The sequence below is a fragment of the Schistocerca nitens genome, chromosome 11 (genome assembly GCF_023898315.1).
Source record: "Schistocerca nitens isolate TAMUIC-IGC-003100 chromosome 11, iqSchNite1.1, whole genome shotgun sequence".
NCBI classification, from domain to species: domain Eukaryota; kingdom Metazoa; phylum Arthropoda; class Insecta; order Orthoptera; family Acrididae; genus Schistocerca; species Schistocerca nitens.
Genome location: NC_064624.1, coordinates 176,541,767 through 176,555,441, shown reverse-complemented (window position 1 = coordinate 176,555,441; position 13,675 = coordinate 176,541,767). Strand labels below are relative to the sequence as shown.

Genomic DNA, 13,675 nt, shown 5'->3' with positions numbered 1-13,675 from the left:
TTGTGAGATGGCGCGCCGCTAAGGGCTGCTCGTACTGTGGACAAGGGTTGCAACAGGACTGAGGTGCGTAGGTTAGATGTCTTAGAGGAATTGGAGATTTTCAAACATCTCACTCGTCATGATGGCCTCATTCTCAACGAACAGCTGCAGCTGCGAAATAAAAACTTTTTTGACTGTACAAAGGCATTGCTTGATCTTTGATTCAGATTTCCTCATGCAGTTTACCGATATGTTGTTTTCCTGTCACATCTTTGCTGTTTTCTTGTATGTCATAACTAACGTTTTACACGTTACAAAATGTATCTCTATTTAAAGCAGATAAATGTGTACTTCATCCTGTTATTATTAATGCTTACGTTATGCATGAATCAGCAACATCACAATTTTATGTGTCTAATTTTAAATGTACAGTAGCCTAGTGGTTTCTGCGGCTACTAGATGGCGCTCGTAGCAACACCATGTTTACTTGCCCACACTTTCTAAAGTGGGCACCTCAGTCTTGTTGCAAGCCTTGTCCACGGTACGAGCAGCCCTTAGCGGCTCGCCATCTCACAACTGTTCATGACGTCGCCTTTCCGGCTCAGATCTTTTTTAATATCTGACTTGTAAGTACTGCATCTTTTACAGTCAGTACAAACTTTAATTTTATTAATGTACTATATACCTAATATGTTTTAGAACAGTTAGTCTAATTCTGAAGACGACGCTCATAGTAGCGTCGAAACCAGTTTTTGTGACCGAGGGCTTACTTGTTGCAATATTGTGTATAAGTCGTTTTTTTCGTCGTTTGGTTTCTGTATTTCATCCTCTCCCTCCGGTACATTGGCATGCTCGGAGCAAGAGCCTCGCGCTGTACAACGGCGGTATCCGCTCGAAGGCTCTGAGCACTATGGGACTTAAGATCTGTGGTCATTAGTCCCCTAGAACTCACAAGGGAACCTCCCCATCGCACCCCCCTCAGATTTAGTTATAAGTTGGCACAGTGGATAGGCCTTGAAAAACTGAACACAGATCAATCGAGAAAACAGGAAGAAGTTGTGTGGAACTATGAAAAAATAAGCAAAATATACAAACTTAGTAGTCCATGGGCAACATAGCAACATTAAGGGAGATGTGAGCACAGGAGCGTCGTGGTCCCGTGGTTAGCGTGAGCAGCTGCAGAACGAGAGGTCCATGGTTCAAGTCTTCCCTCGTGTACAAAGTTTAATTTTTTATTTTCAGACGATTATTAAAGTTCAGGCACTCACACATAATCAACTTCGCTCTCCGAAATTCTAGGACATCTTCAGATTTGTTTGGAAATATGCAGGATTTGACGGTCTACACAGGGAAAAATTTGAAAACGTTAAAAACATATGTTTTGACAAGGCACAGAGAAAACTGTGCGACTGCGAAACTGTTGCATTCATATGTTGCAGTTTATGTGACACACTCTTATGTTTTCATCACTTTTTTGGAACTGATTATCACATCCACAAGAAAAACTAAATCGGGCAAGGTAGAAGAATCTTTTTACCCATTCGCCAAGTGTGCAAGTTAGGTGGGTCGACAACATATTCCTGTCATGTGACGCACATGCCGTCACCAGTGTCGTATAGAATATATCAGACTGTTTTCCTGTGGAGGAATCGGTTGACCTATGACCTTGCGATCAAATATTTTCGGTTCCCATTGGAGAGGCACGTCCTTACGTCTACTAATCGCACGGTTTTGCGGTGCGGTCGCAACACACAGACACTAAACGTATTACAGTGAACAGAGACATCAATGAACGAACGGACAGATCATAACTTTGCAAAAATAAAGTAAGTAAACTTTCCGCTCGAGGGAAGACTTGAACCAAGGACCTCTCGTTCGGCAGCTGCTCACGCTAACCACGGGACCACAGCGCTCCTGAACTCACGTTATCCTTGATGTTGCCTATATTGCGCATGGACTACTCAGTTTGTATATTTTGCTTATTTTTTTCATAGTTCCACACAACTTCTTCCTGTTTTCTCGATTGATCTGCGTTCAGTTTTTCAAGGCCTATCCACTGTGCCAACTTATAACAAAATCTGAGGGGGGTGCGATGGGGAGGTTCCCTTGTTAGAACTACTTAAACCTAACTAAACCTAACCTAAGGACATCACACACATGCATGCCCGAGGCAGGATTCGAACTTTCGACCGTAGCAGTCGCGCGGTTCCAGACTGTAGTGCCTAGAACCGCTCGGCCACTCCGGCCGGCTCGGTATCCGCTCGACTGGCGATAAATAAAACAAACGCCTCCCACGCAGCTCCAGCTCGGCACACCGGCTCCCCCGCCGCCGCCCTGTTTACTTTCGCGTCGGCGGCGGAAGAATGACCCGCGGCTGCGGGGGCGGCAGCGCGCGACCTTCAGCTATTTATTTTTTCCGCTCCCCTGCTCGCGCCCACCTTCCCCTACCCCTCCCGCTCCACCGGTTTTCTCCGCTCGACCGGCAGGCGGCTCCACCGTCGCAGGACCGTGACGTCATAGCTGGCGCTGTGCAGTCCGGCCGGCCCCGTGACCTTTGGCTGCCGCCTGTGTGTGTGTGTGTGTGTGTGTGTGTGTGTGTGTGTGTGTGTGTGCGCGCGCCCTTGGGACATCCGTGCAAAGGGAGGGGTGGGGGTGAGGGAGTGACGTGTAGGCGCGCAGCCCGGCCAATCAATGGCCACCCTGCAACATCCCGCGGAAGCGATCTCCGTCGCGTATTTCTTCCTGCCTCTGGCCCCTTTTACGCTCTCTGATCCCCTTTTTCTCGTTCGCCCTTTGTCTGCCGCGTCGCCCGACTGCCTGCTGCTCCCATTCTGTTATCCGGCGCGTGCGCAAGCGGCGCTCCTTATTGGCAGTAGCTGCTGGTCGCGCCCAGAGCGGGGCAACGCCGACTGCGCCACTTACGAGGGGCTTTTGAAAAGTTCGTGCAAAGTCAGAGAGGTGACTCCACCGGCGCGTATCGAGGTCATGTTCAGTTAGCAGCATCTTTGGAACGAACGCACACCAAGTTCCAGCCATATTTGTCTGTTTCTTTGTGTTTGGCATTCGTGAAAATGAAGGTTATGGCGACTGTCTATGCTGATTTGCAAGGGATAATCCTCATCGACTATCTGAAAAAGGGTAAAAATATTACAGTTGGGACCGCAAGAAAAACGCTGGCGATTCGACCGCAAAAAAGTCCTTTTCCATCATGTCAATGCACCAGCATACACCTCAGCAGTTGTGGTCAAAAAAAAAAAAAAAAAAAAATGGACGAAAAAGAATTTCGTGCGGTGATTAAACATTTCTTTATGAAAGGCGAAACGCCTCAGGAGACCAAAGAGAAGCTTCATATTCATTACGGTCACTCTGTACCTTCGATCAGAACACCTTATAAGCGATTTCAAATTTTTCCGAGTGGCCATATGTCCACAAGTGATGCTGAACGATCTGGATGCCTTGTGGAGGTTACGACTTCAGAAATCATTGATCAATTGCATGATTTGGTGATGGATGACAGAAGAGTTAAGGTGCGTGAGATTTCTGGTGCTGTGGGCATCTCGAATGAACGGGTACATAATGTTTTGCATAAACATTTGGACATGAGAAAGCTATCCATAAGATGGGTTCCGCGATTGCTCACGCTTGACGAAATACGGAATCGCGCGAAGTGTTGCAAGGATCGTTTGCAGCTGTTCAGGAAGAATCCGCAGGACTTTAAGCGTCGTTTCGTCACCGTGGATGAAACATGGATACATTACTACACTCCTGACACCAAACAAAAATCTAAACAATGGGTTACCAAGGTAGAATAGGCACCAAAAAAGGCGAAGACCATTCCTTCGGCCGGAAAGGTTGTGGCGACTGTCTTTTGGGATTTGCAAGGGATACTCCTCATCGACTATCTGGAAAAGGGTAAAAATATTACAGGTGGGACCTCAAGAAAAACGCAGGCGATTGGACCGCAAAAAAGTGCTTGTCCATCACGACAATGCACCAGCACACGCCTCAGCAGTTGTGGTCGCAAAATTACTGGAAATAGGATTCCAACTCGTTTCACATCCCCCCTATTCTCCAGACGTGGCTCGCTTGGACTACTATTTGTTCCTCAATTTGAAGAAATGGCTGGCGGGACAAAGATTTTATTCAAACGAGGAGGTGATTGCAGCAACTAATAGCTATTTTGCAGACTTGGACAATTCCTATTATTCGGAAGGCATCAACAAATTTAACTGCGTTGGACGGAGTGGCTAAGTCTAAAATGAGACTATGTCGAAAAGTAAAAAAGGTTTACCCCAAACACGTAAGTAGTTTTTATTTTTGCACCGACTTTTCGAACGCCCCTCATACATCTCGCGACTCACCCTCAGACGGACATTTCTCTTTATACATCATGTCGGTCCGAATACACTGGTGTGCAAAACTTCAGGACCAAAGTAACTTCCCATGGTGTGTCACTGCCAGGAAACATACGAGGTGCGGCTAGAAAAAAACCGGACTGATGCTGGAAAAAAACATTTATTTACAATTATTTACAATTTCATGTTATCTCCTTCAATGTACTCTCCTCCTCGGTCTCTACACCGCTCCATACGAATTTTCCACTGTTCATAGCAATGCTGCAGCTCATTTTCGGTAAGTCCATACATTACTTCCGTCGCTTTTTCTTTTACTGCTTCAACAGTCTCAAATCTAGTTCCTTTCAAAGCTGACTTGACTTTAGGGAAAAGAAAAAAGTCACAGGGGGCCAAATCAGGTGAGTAGGGTGGATGATCTAAGATGGGAATGTTGTGTTTTGCCAAAAACGTCTTCACTGACAACGCACTGTGAGCTGGGGCATTGTCTTGGTGAAGGATCCGTGACTTTTTTCTCCACAAATCGTTCCGTTTTCTCCGTACTCGCTCACGTAGGGTAGCCAGGACGCTAATGTAGTAATGATGATTCACTGTTTGTCCCTCTGGTACCTAATCAATGTGCACAATCCCTTTGATGTCACATAAAAACAATCATCATTGCCTCGAATTTCGATTTTGACATTCGTGCTTTTTTTTGTCGTGGAGAACCAGGAGTTTTCCAATGCATCGATTGGCGTTTAGTTTCGGGATCGTAAGTAAAAAACCACGATTCATCGCAAGTAATAACATTTTGTAAGAAGGTGGGATCACTTTCAGTGTTTTCCAGGATGTCAGAACAAATCATTCTTCGGCGTTCCTTCTGTTCAATTGTGAGACACTTTGGAACCATTTTTGAACACACTTTGTTCATGTTGAAACTTTCATGAAGAATCTGCCTAACACTTTCCTTGTCAACTCCTGTTAACTCAGACACTGCTCTGATTGTTAAACGGCGATCTTGTCGAACAAGTTTACCGATTTTTTCAATGTTTGCATCAGTTTTTGCTGACAATGGTGTGCCAGTGCGAGTGTCATCACTGGTGTCTTCGCGGCCATCTTTAAATCGTTTAAACCACTCAAACACTTGTGTTCGCGATAAACAATCATCGCCGTACACTTGTTGTAACATTACAAACGTTTCACTTGCAGATTTTCCTAGTTTGAAACAAAATTTGATGTTAACACGCTGTTCTTCCTGTACACTCGACATTTTCCGACGCACAGACAAAACGTCAACTACTTAAAACAGACGCCACGGGCAGACTGGGTGCAGGAGGCAGATGAAACTCGAGCAGTAGGCGGAGCGAGAGTCACGTGACAGGCCACGCGACTTTCAGCCTTATTGCATTCGTTTTATTGTTTCACCAGTACTAGTACGGTTTTTTCCTAGCCACACCTGGTAATTAATGGACAGTAATGGACTTTGTGTACGTAATACACTCCTGGAGATTGAAATAAGAACACCGTGAATTCATTGTCCCAGGAAGGGGAAACTTTATTGACACATTCCTGGGGTCAGATACATCACATGATCACACTGACAGAACCACAGGCACATAGACACAGGCAACAGAGCATGCACAATGTCGGCACTAGTACAGTGTATATCCACCTTTCGCAGCAATGCAGGCTGCTATTCTCCCATGGAGACGATCGTAGAGATGCTGGATGTAGTCCTGTGGAACGGCTTGCCATGCCATTTCCACCTGGCGCCTCAGTTGGACCAGCGTTCGTGCTGGACGTGCAGACCGCGTGAGACGACGCTTCATCCAGTCCCAAACATGCTCAATGGGGGACAGATCCGGAGATCTTGCTGGCCAGGGTAGTTGACTTACACCTTCTAGAGCACGTTGGGTGGCACGGGATACATGCGGACGTGCATTGTCCTGTTGGAACAGCAAGTTCCCTTGCCGGTCTAGGAATGGTAGAACGATGGGTTCGATGACGGTTTGGATGTACCGTGCACTATTCAGTGTCCCCTCGACGATCACCAGTGGTGTACGGCCAGTGTAGGAGATCGCTCCCCACACCATGATGCCGGGTGTTGGCCCTGTGTGCCTCGGTCGTATGCAGTCCTGATTGTGGCGCTCACCTGCACGGCGCCAAACACGCATACGACCATCATTGGCACCAAGACAGAAGCGACTCTCATCGCTGAAGACGACACGTCTCCATTCGTCCCTCCATTCACGCCTGTCGCGACACCACTGGAGGCGGGCTGCACGATGTTGGGGCGTGAGCGGAAGACGCCCAACGGTGTGCGGGACCGTAGCCCAGCTTCATGGAGACGGTTGCGAATGGTCCTCGCCGATACCCCAGGAGCAACAGTGTCCCTAATTTGCTGGGAAGTGGCGGTGCGGTCCCCTACGGCACTGCGTAGGATCCTACGGTCTTGGCGTGCATCCGTGCGTCGCTGCGGTCCGGTCCCAGGTCGACGGGCACGTGCACCTTCCGCCGACCACTGGCGACAACATCGATGTACTGTGGAGACCTCACGCCCCACGTGTTGAGCAATTCGGCGGTACGTCCACCCTGCCTCCCGCATGCCCACTATACGCCCTCGCTCAAAGTCCGTCAACTGCACATACGGTTCACGTCCACGCTGTCGCGGCATGCTACCAGTGTTAAAGACTGCGATGGAGCTCCGTATGCCACGGCAAACTGGCTGACACTGACGGCGGCGGTGCACAAATGCTGCGCAGCTAGCGCCATTCGACGGCCAACACCGCGGTTCCTGGTGTGTCCGCTGTGCCGTGCGTGTGATCATTGCTTGTACAGCCCTCTCGCAGTGTCCGGAGCAAGTATGGTGGGTCTGACACACCGGTGTCAATGCGTTCTTTTTTCCATTTCCAGGAGTGTACATTGAAGAGCCAAAGAAACTGGTCCACCTGCCTAATATTGTATAGGGCTCCTGCGAGCACGCAGAAGTGCCGCAACACTTCGTGGCCTGGACTCGACCAACGTCTGAAGTAGTGCTGGAGGGAACTGACACCATGAATCCTGAAGGGCTGTCCATAAATCCGTAAGAGTACGAGGGGGTGGAGAAATGTACGGTCCCCTTGAATAGGTCAGGCGTGCACTACACGCAGGAAGCGGCTACAAGGGTAGCGGAGTACGTGTGGAGTGCACATGTGGGTATTTTAGGTTAGAGGCTTCCCTCCATAGGCCCGACAAGACGCCTCCTGAGACGCGGCAAGGTAGGAGTAGGCAAAATGCAACACGGAATGACAATATTAATGTGGTAATAGTAAACTGCAGGAGCGTCTATAAAAAGGTCCCAGAACTGCTCTCATTAATAAACGGTCACAATGTCCACATAGTACTAGGGACGGAAAGTTGGCTGAAACCAGACGTAAACAGTAATGAAATCCTAAACTCAGATTGGAATGTATACCGCAGAGACAGGCTGGACAGTGAAGGGGGAGGCGTGTTTATAGCGACAGAAAGTGCAATAGTATCGAAGGAAATTGACGGAGATCCGAAATGTGAAATAATATGGGTGAAGGTCACGGTTAAAGCAGGCTCAGACATGGTAATTGGATGTCTCTATAGGCCCCCTGGCTCAGCAGCTGTTGTGGCTGAGCACCTGAAGGATAATTTGGAAAATATTTCAAGTAGATTTCCCCACCGTGTTATAGTTCTGGGTGGAGATTTTAATTTGCCGGATATAGACGGTGAGACTCAAACGTTTATAACGGGTGGCAGGGACAAAGAATCCAGTGAAATTTTTTGAAGTGCTTTAGCTGAAAACTACCTTGAGCAGTTAAACAGAGAATCGACTCGTGGCGATAACATATTAGACCTTCTAGCGACTAGCAGACCCGAACTATTTGAAACAGTTAACGCAGAACAGGGAATCAGCGATCATAAAGCGGTTACTGCATCCATGATTTCAGCCTTAAATAGAAATATTAAAAAAGGTAGGAAGATTTTTCTGTTTAGCAAAAGTGACAAAAAGCAGATTTCAGAGTATCTGACGGCTCAACACAAAAGTTTTGTTTTAAGAACAGATAGTGTTGAGGATCAGTGGACAAAGTTCAAAACCATCGTACAATATGCGTTAGATGAGTATGTGCCAAGCAAGATCGTAAGAGATGGAAAAGAGCCACCGTGGTACAACAACCGAGTTAGAAAACTGCTGCTGAAGCAAAGGGAACTTCACAGCAAAGATAAACATAGCCAAAGCCTTGCAGACAGACAAAAACTACCTGAAGCGAAATGTAGTGTGAGGAGGGCTATGCGAGAGGCGTTCAACGATTTCGAAAGGAAAGTTATATCAGGGTGCGATTAGTGCTTTTACCAGTGGGGGGGGGGGGGGGGGATGTCTTAGGGTGTTAGTAGAATTATATATGTTACTAGCTTGGACCGTGGCGTTACGCATGGTTAAACAGCTATTTATAAATAGATGTTAATGCCGAAACTCACTATTCACCCGTATGCACTATCAGAAAAGCCATCCCTTGTTACATCTTTAAAAGTACATTACAGGTAAAGCTTATTTACAAAATCATCTACATACAGGTATACATCTACATCTACATCTACATCTACATCTACATCTACATTCATACTCCGCAAGCCACCCAACGGTGTGTGGCGGAGGGCACCTTACGTGCCACTGTCATTACCTCCCTTTCCTGTTCCAGTCGCGTATGGTTCGCGGGAAGAACGACTGTCTAAAAGCCTCCGTGCGCGCTCTAATCTCTCTAATTTTACATTCGTGATCTCCTCGGGAGGTATAAGTAGGGGGAAGCAATATACTCGATACCTCATCCAGAAACGCACCCTCTCGAAACCTGGCGAGCAAGCTACACCGCGATGCAGAGCGCCTCTCTTGCAGAGTCTGCCACTTGAGTTTATTAAACATCTCCGTAACGCTATCACGGTTACCAAATAACCCTGTGACGAAACGCACCGCTCTTCTTTGGATCTTCTCTATCTCCTCTGTCAACCCGATATGGTACGGATCCCACACTGATGAGCAATACTCAAGTATAGGTCGAACGAGTGTTTTGTAAGCCACCTCCTTTGTTGATGGACTACATTTTCTAAGGACTCTCCCAATGAATCTCAACCTGGTACCCGCCTTACCAACAATTAATTTTATATGATCATTCCACTTCAAATCGTTCCGCACGCTTACTCCCAGATATTTTACAGAAGTAACTGCTACCAGTGTTTGTTCCGCTATCATATAATCATACAATAAAGGATCCTTCTTTCTATGTATTCGCAATACATTACATTTGTCTATGTTAAGGGACAGTTGCCACTCCCTGCACCAAGTGCCTATCCGCTGCAGATCTTCCTGCATTTCGCTACAATTTTCTAATGCTGCAACTTCTCTGTATACTACAGCATCATCCGCGAAAAGCCGCATGGAACTTCCGACACTATCTACTAGGTCATTTATATATATTGTGAAAAGCAATGGTCCCATAACACTCCCCTGTGGCACGCCAGAGGTTACCATAACGTCTGTAGACGTCTCTCCATTGATAACAACATGCTGTGTTCTGTTTGCTAAAAACTCTTCAATCCAGCCACACAGCTGGTCTGATATTCCGTAGGCTCTTACTTTGTTTATCAGGCGACAGTGCGGAACTGTATCGAACGCCTTCCGGAAGTCAAGAAAAATAGCATCTACCTGGGAGCCTGTATCTAATATTTTCTGGGTCTCATGAACAAATAACGCGAGTTGGGTCTCACACGATCGCTGTTTCCGGAATCCATGTTGATTCCTACATAGTAGATTCTCGGTTTCCAAAAACGACATGATACTCGAGCAAAAAACATGTTCTAAAATTCTACAACAGATCGACGTCAGAGATATAGGTCTATAGTTTTGCGCATCTGCTCGACGACCCTTCTTGAAGACTGGGACTACCTGTGCTCTTTTCCAATTATTTGGAACCCTCCGTTCCTCTAGAGACTTGCGGTACACGGCTGTTAGAAGGGTGGCAAGTTCTTTCGCGTACTCTGTGTAGAATCGAATTGGTATCCCGTCAGGTCCAGTGGACTTTCCTCTGTTGAGCGATTCCAGTTGCTTTTCTATTCCTTGGACACTTATTTCGATGTCAGCCATTTTTTCGTTTGTGCGAGGATTTAGAGAAGGAACTGCAGTGCGGTCTTCCTCTGTGAAACAGCTTTGGAAAAAGGTGTTTGGTATTTCAGCTTTACGCGTGTGATCCTCTGTTTCAATGCCATCATCATCCCGGAGTGTCTGGATATGCTGTTTCGAGCCACTTACTGATTTAACGTAAGACCAGAACTTCCTAGGATTTTCTGTCAAGTCTGTACATAGAATTTTACTTTCGAATTCACTGAACGCTTCTCGCATAGCCCTCCTTACGCTAACTTTGACATCGCTTAGCTTCTGTTTGTCTGAGAGGTTTTGGCTGCGTTTAAACTTGGAGTGATACGAGGGGAATCCAAAAAGTAAAGGTACATTTGTGAAAAGCTGTACTTATTCTGATGATAGAAAACTGAAACATATTAATAGTATTAATAGTAAGACTTATTAAAAACTTTCGGTGTTCGGTTCCACAAATTTAAATTATATGTAAAGTTTTACTCCAGTGCGTGGGAAATAAACATCCCAGGTTGGGATGCATAAACTAAAACCAGAGGAAGGGATGGTCTGATGCAGAGGGGGGGGGGGGGGAATCCCCTCCATCCCCCCCTGCAAATCGCACACTGAGTTATATGCACTGCCTTGGCAGAAAATCCTAAGAAATTTTGGTCTTATGTCAAAGCGGTCGGTAGATCAAAACAAAATGTCCAGGCTCTCTGTGACCAAAATGGTACTGAAACAGAGGAAGACACACTAAAGGCTGAAACACTGAATATCTTTTTCCAAAGCTGTTTCACAGAGGAAGACTGCACTGTAGTTCCTTCTCTAGATTGTCGCACAGGTGACAAAATGGTAGATATCGAAATAGACGATAGAGGGATAGAGAAACAATTAAATTCGCTCAAAAGAGGAAAGGCCGCTGGACCTGATGGGATACCAGTTCGATTTTACACAGAGTACGCGAAGGAACTTGCCCCCCTTATTGCAGCGGTGTACCGTAGGTCTCTAGCAGAGTGTAGCGTTCCAAAGGATTGGAAAAGGGCACAGGTCATCCCCGTTTTCAAGAAGGGACGTCGAACAGATGTGCAGAAGTATAGACCTATATCTCTAACGTCGATCAGTTGTAGAATTTTGGAACACGTATTACGTTCGAGTATAATGACTTTTCTGGAGACTAGAAATCTACTCTGTAGGAATCAGCATGGGTTTCGAAAAAGACGGTAGGGTGAAACCAAGCTGGCGCTATTCGTCCACGAGACTCAGAGGGCCATAGACACGGGTTCCCAGGTAGATGCCGTGTTTCTTGACTTCCGCAAGGCGTTTGATACAGTTCCCCACAGTCGTTTTAATGAACAAAGTTAGAGCATATGGACTGTCAGACCAATTGTGTGATTGGATTGGAGAGTTCCTAGATAACAGAACGCAGCATGTCATTCTCAATGGAGAGAAGTCATCCGAAGTAAGAGTGATTTCAGGTGTGCCGCAGGGGAGTGTCGTAGGACCGTTGCTATTCACAGTATGTATAAATGACCTTGTGGATAACATCGGAAGTTCACTGAGGCTCTTTGCAGATGATGCTATGGTGTATCGAGAGGTTGTAACAATGGAAAATTGTACTGAAATGCAGGAGGATCTGCAGCGAATTGACGCATGGTGCAGGGAATGGCAATTGAATCTCAATGTAGACAAGTGTAATGTGCTGCTAATACACAGAAAGAAAGATCCTTTATCATTTAGCTACAATATAGAAGGTCAGCAACTGGAAGCAGTTAATTCCATAAATTATCTGGGTATAGGCTTAAAAAAAAAAGAAATGGTTCAAATGGCTCTGAGCACTATGGGACTTAACATCTTAGGTCATAAGTCCCCTAGAACTTAGAACTACTTAAACCTAACTAACCCAAGGACATCACACACACCCATGCCCGAGGCAGGATTCGAACCTGCGACCGTAGCAGTTTCGCGGTTCCGGACTGCAGCGCCAGAACCGCTAGACCACCGCGGCCGGCTGGGTGTAGGCATTAGGAGTGATTTAAAATGGAATGACCGTATAAAATTAATAGTCGGTAAGGCAGATGCCAGACTGAGATTCGTTGCAAGAATCCTAAGGAAATGCAATCCGAAAACAAAGGAAGTAGGTTACAGTACGCTTGTTCGCCCACTGCTCGAATACTGCTCAGCAGTGCGGGATCCGTACCAGATAGGGTTGATAGAAGAGATAGAGAAGATCCAACAGAGAACAGCGCGCTTCGTTACAGGATCGTTTAGTAATCGCGAAAGCGTTACGGAGATGATAGATAAACTCCAGTGGAATACTCTGCAAGAGAGACGCTCAGTAGCTCGGTACGGGCTTTTGTTGAAGTGTCGAGAACATACCTTCACCGAGGAGTCAAGCAGTATATTGCTCCCTCCTACGTATATCTCGCGAAGAGACCATGAGGATAAAATCAGAGAGGTTAGAGCCCACACAGAGGCATACCGACAATCCTTCTTTCCACGAACAATACGAGACTGGAATAGAAGGGAGAACCGATACAGGTACTCAAGGTACCCTCCGCCACACACCGTCAGGTGGCTTGCGGAGTATGGATGTAGATGTAGATGTAGAGGGTGGAGATCTCTTCTGAACAGCACGTTTCGTGGCATCCAAGATCTGCTCAGTAACCTTCATGTCTGGGCAGTCTGGCGGCCACCGGCAGTGTTTAAATTTTCTGGACGTGTGGGGTGTCGCTTTGTTCTGATGGAATTACCCGTCGGAATGTAGGATGGACATGAATGGATCAGAGAGGGTGCTTCCGACGGGTAACGTGTCGCAGTCGTATCTAGACGAGTTAGGGTCCCATATCTAGATACAAGTTATAATGAGACCCATCCGACGAGGCAAGAGTCCAATATCGGTGTTGACGGGCCCAGGCGAGGTGTAAAGCTGTGTCTCGTGCAGTCATCAAGAGTACACGAGTGGGCCTTCGGTCTCGAAAGTCCATATCGACGATGTTTCGTTGAACGGTTCGCACACTGAGATTTGTTAATGGCCCGCCACTGAAATCTGTAGCGATTTTCGGAAGGGCTGAACTTCTTTCGCACTGAACGATTCTACTCAGTCGTCGTTGGCCCGGTTCTTGCAGGATGTTTTTTCGGCCATAGCGATGTCCGAGATTCGATCTTTTACCGGGTTTCTGATTTTCACGGTGTTTGTTGTTGTTGTGGTCTTCAGTCCTGAGACTGGTTTGAT

General features: G+C 46.6%; 1 protein-coding gene across 1 annotated transcript in view; it reads right to left on the bottom strand.

Annotated features, from left to right (window-relative positions):
* LOC126213052 (probable cationic amino acid transporter) overlaps positions 1-13,675 on the bottom strand; it is a 717,466-nt gene that overhangs the window by 597,851 nt on the left and 105,940 nt on the right. The window lies entirely within an intron of this gene.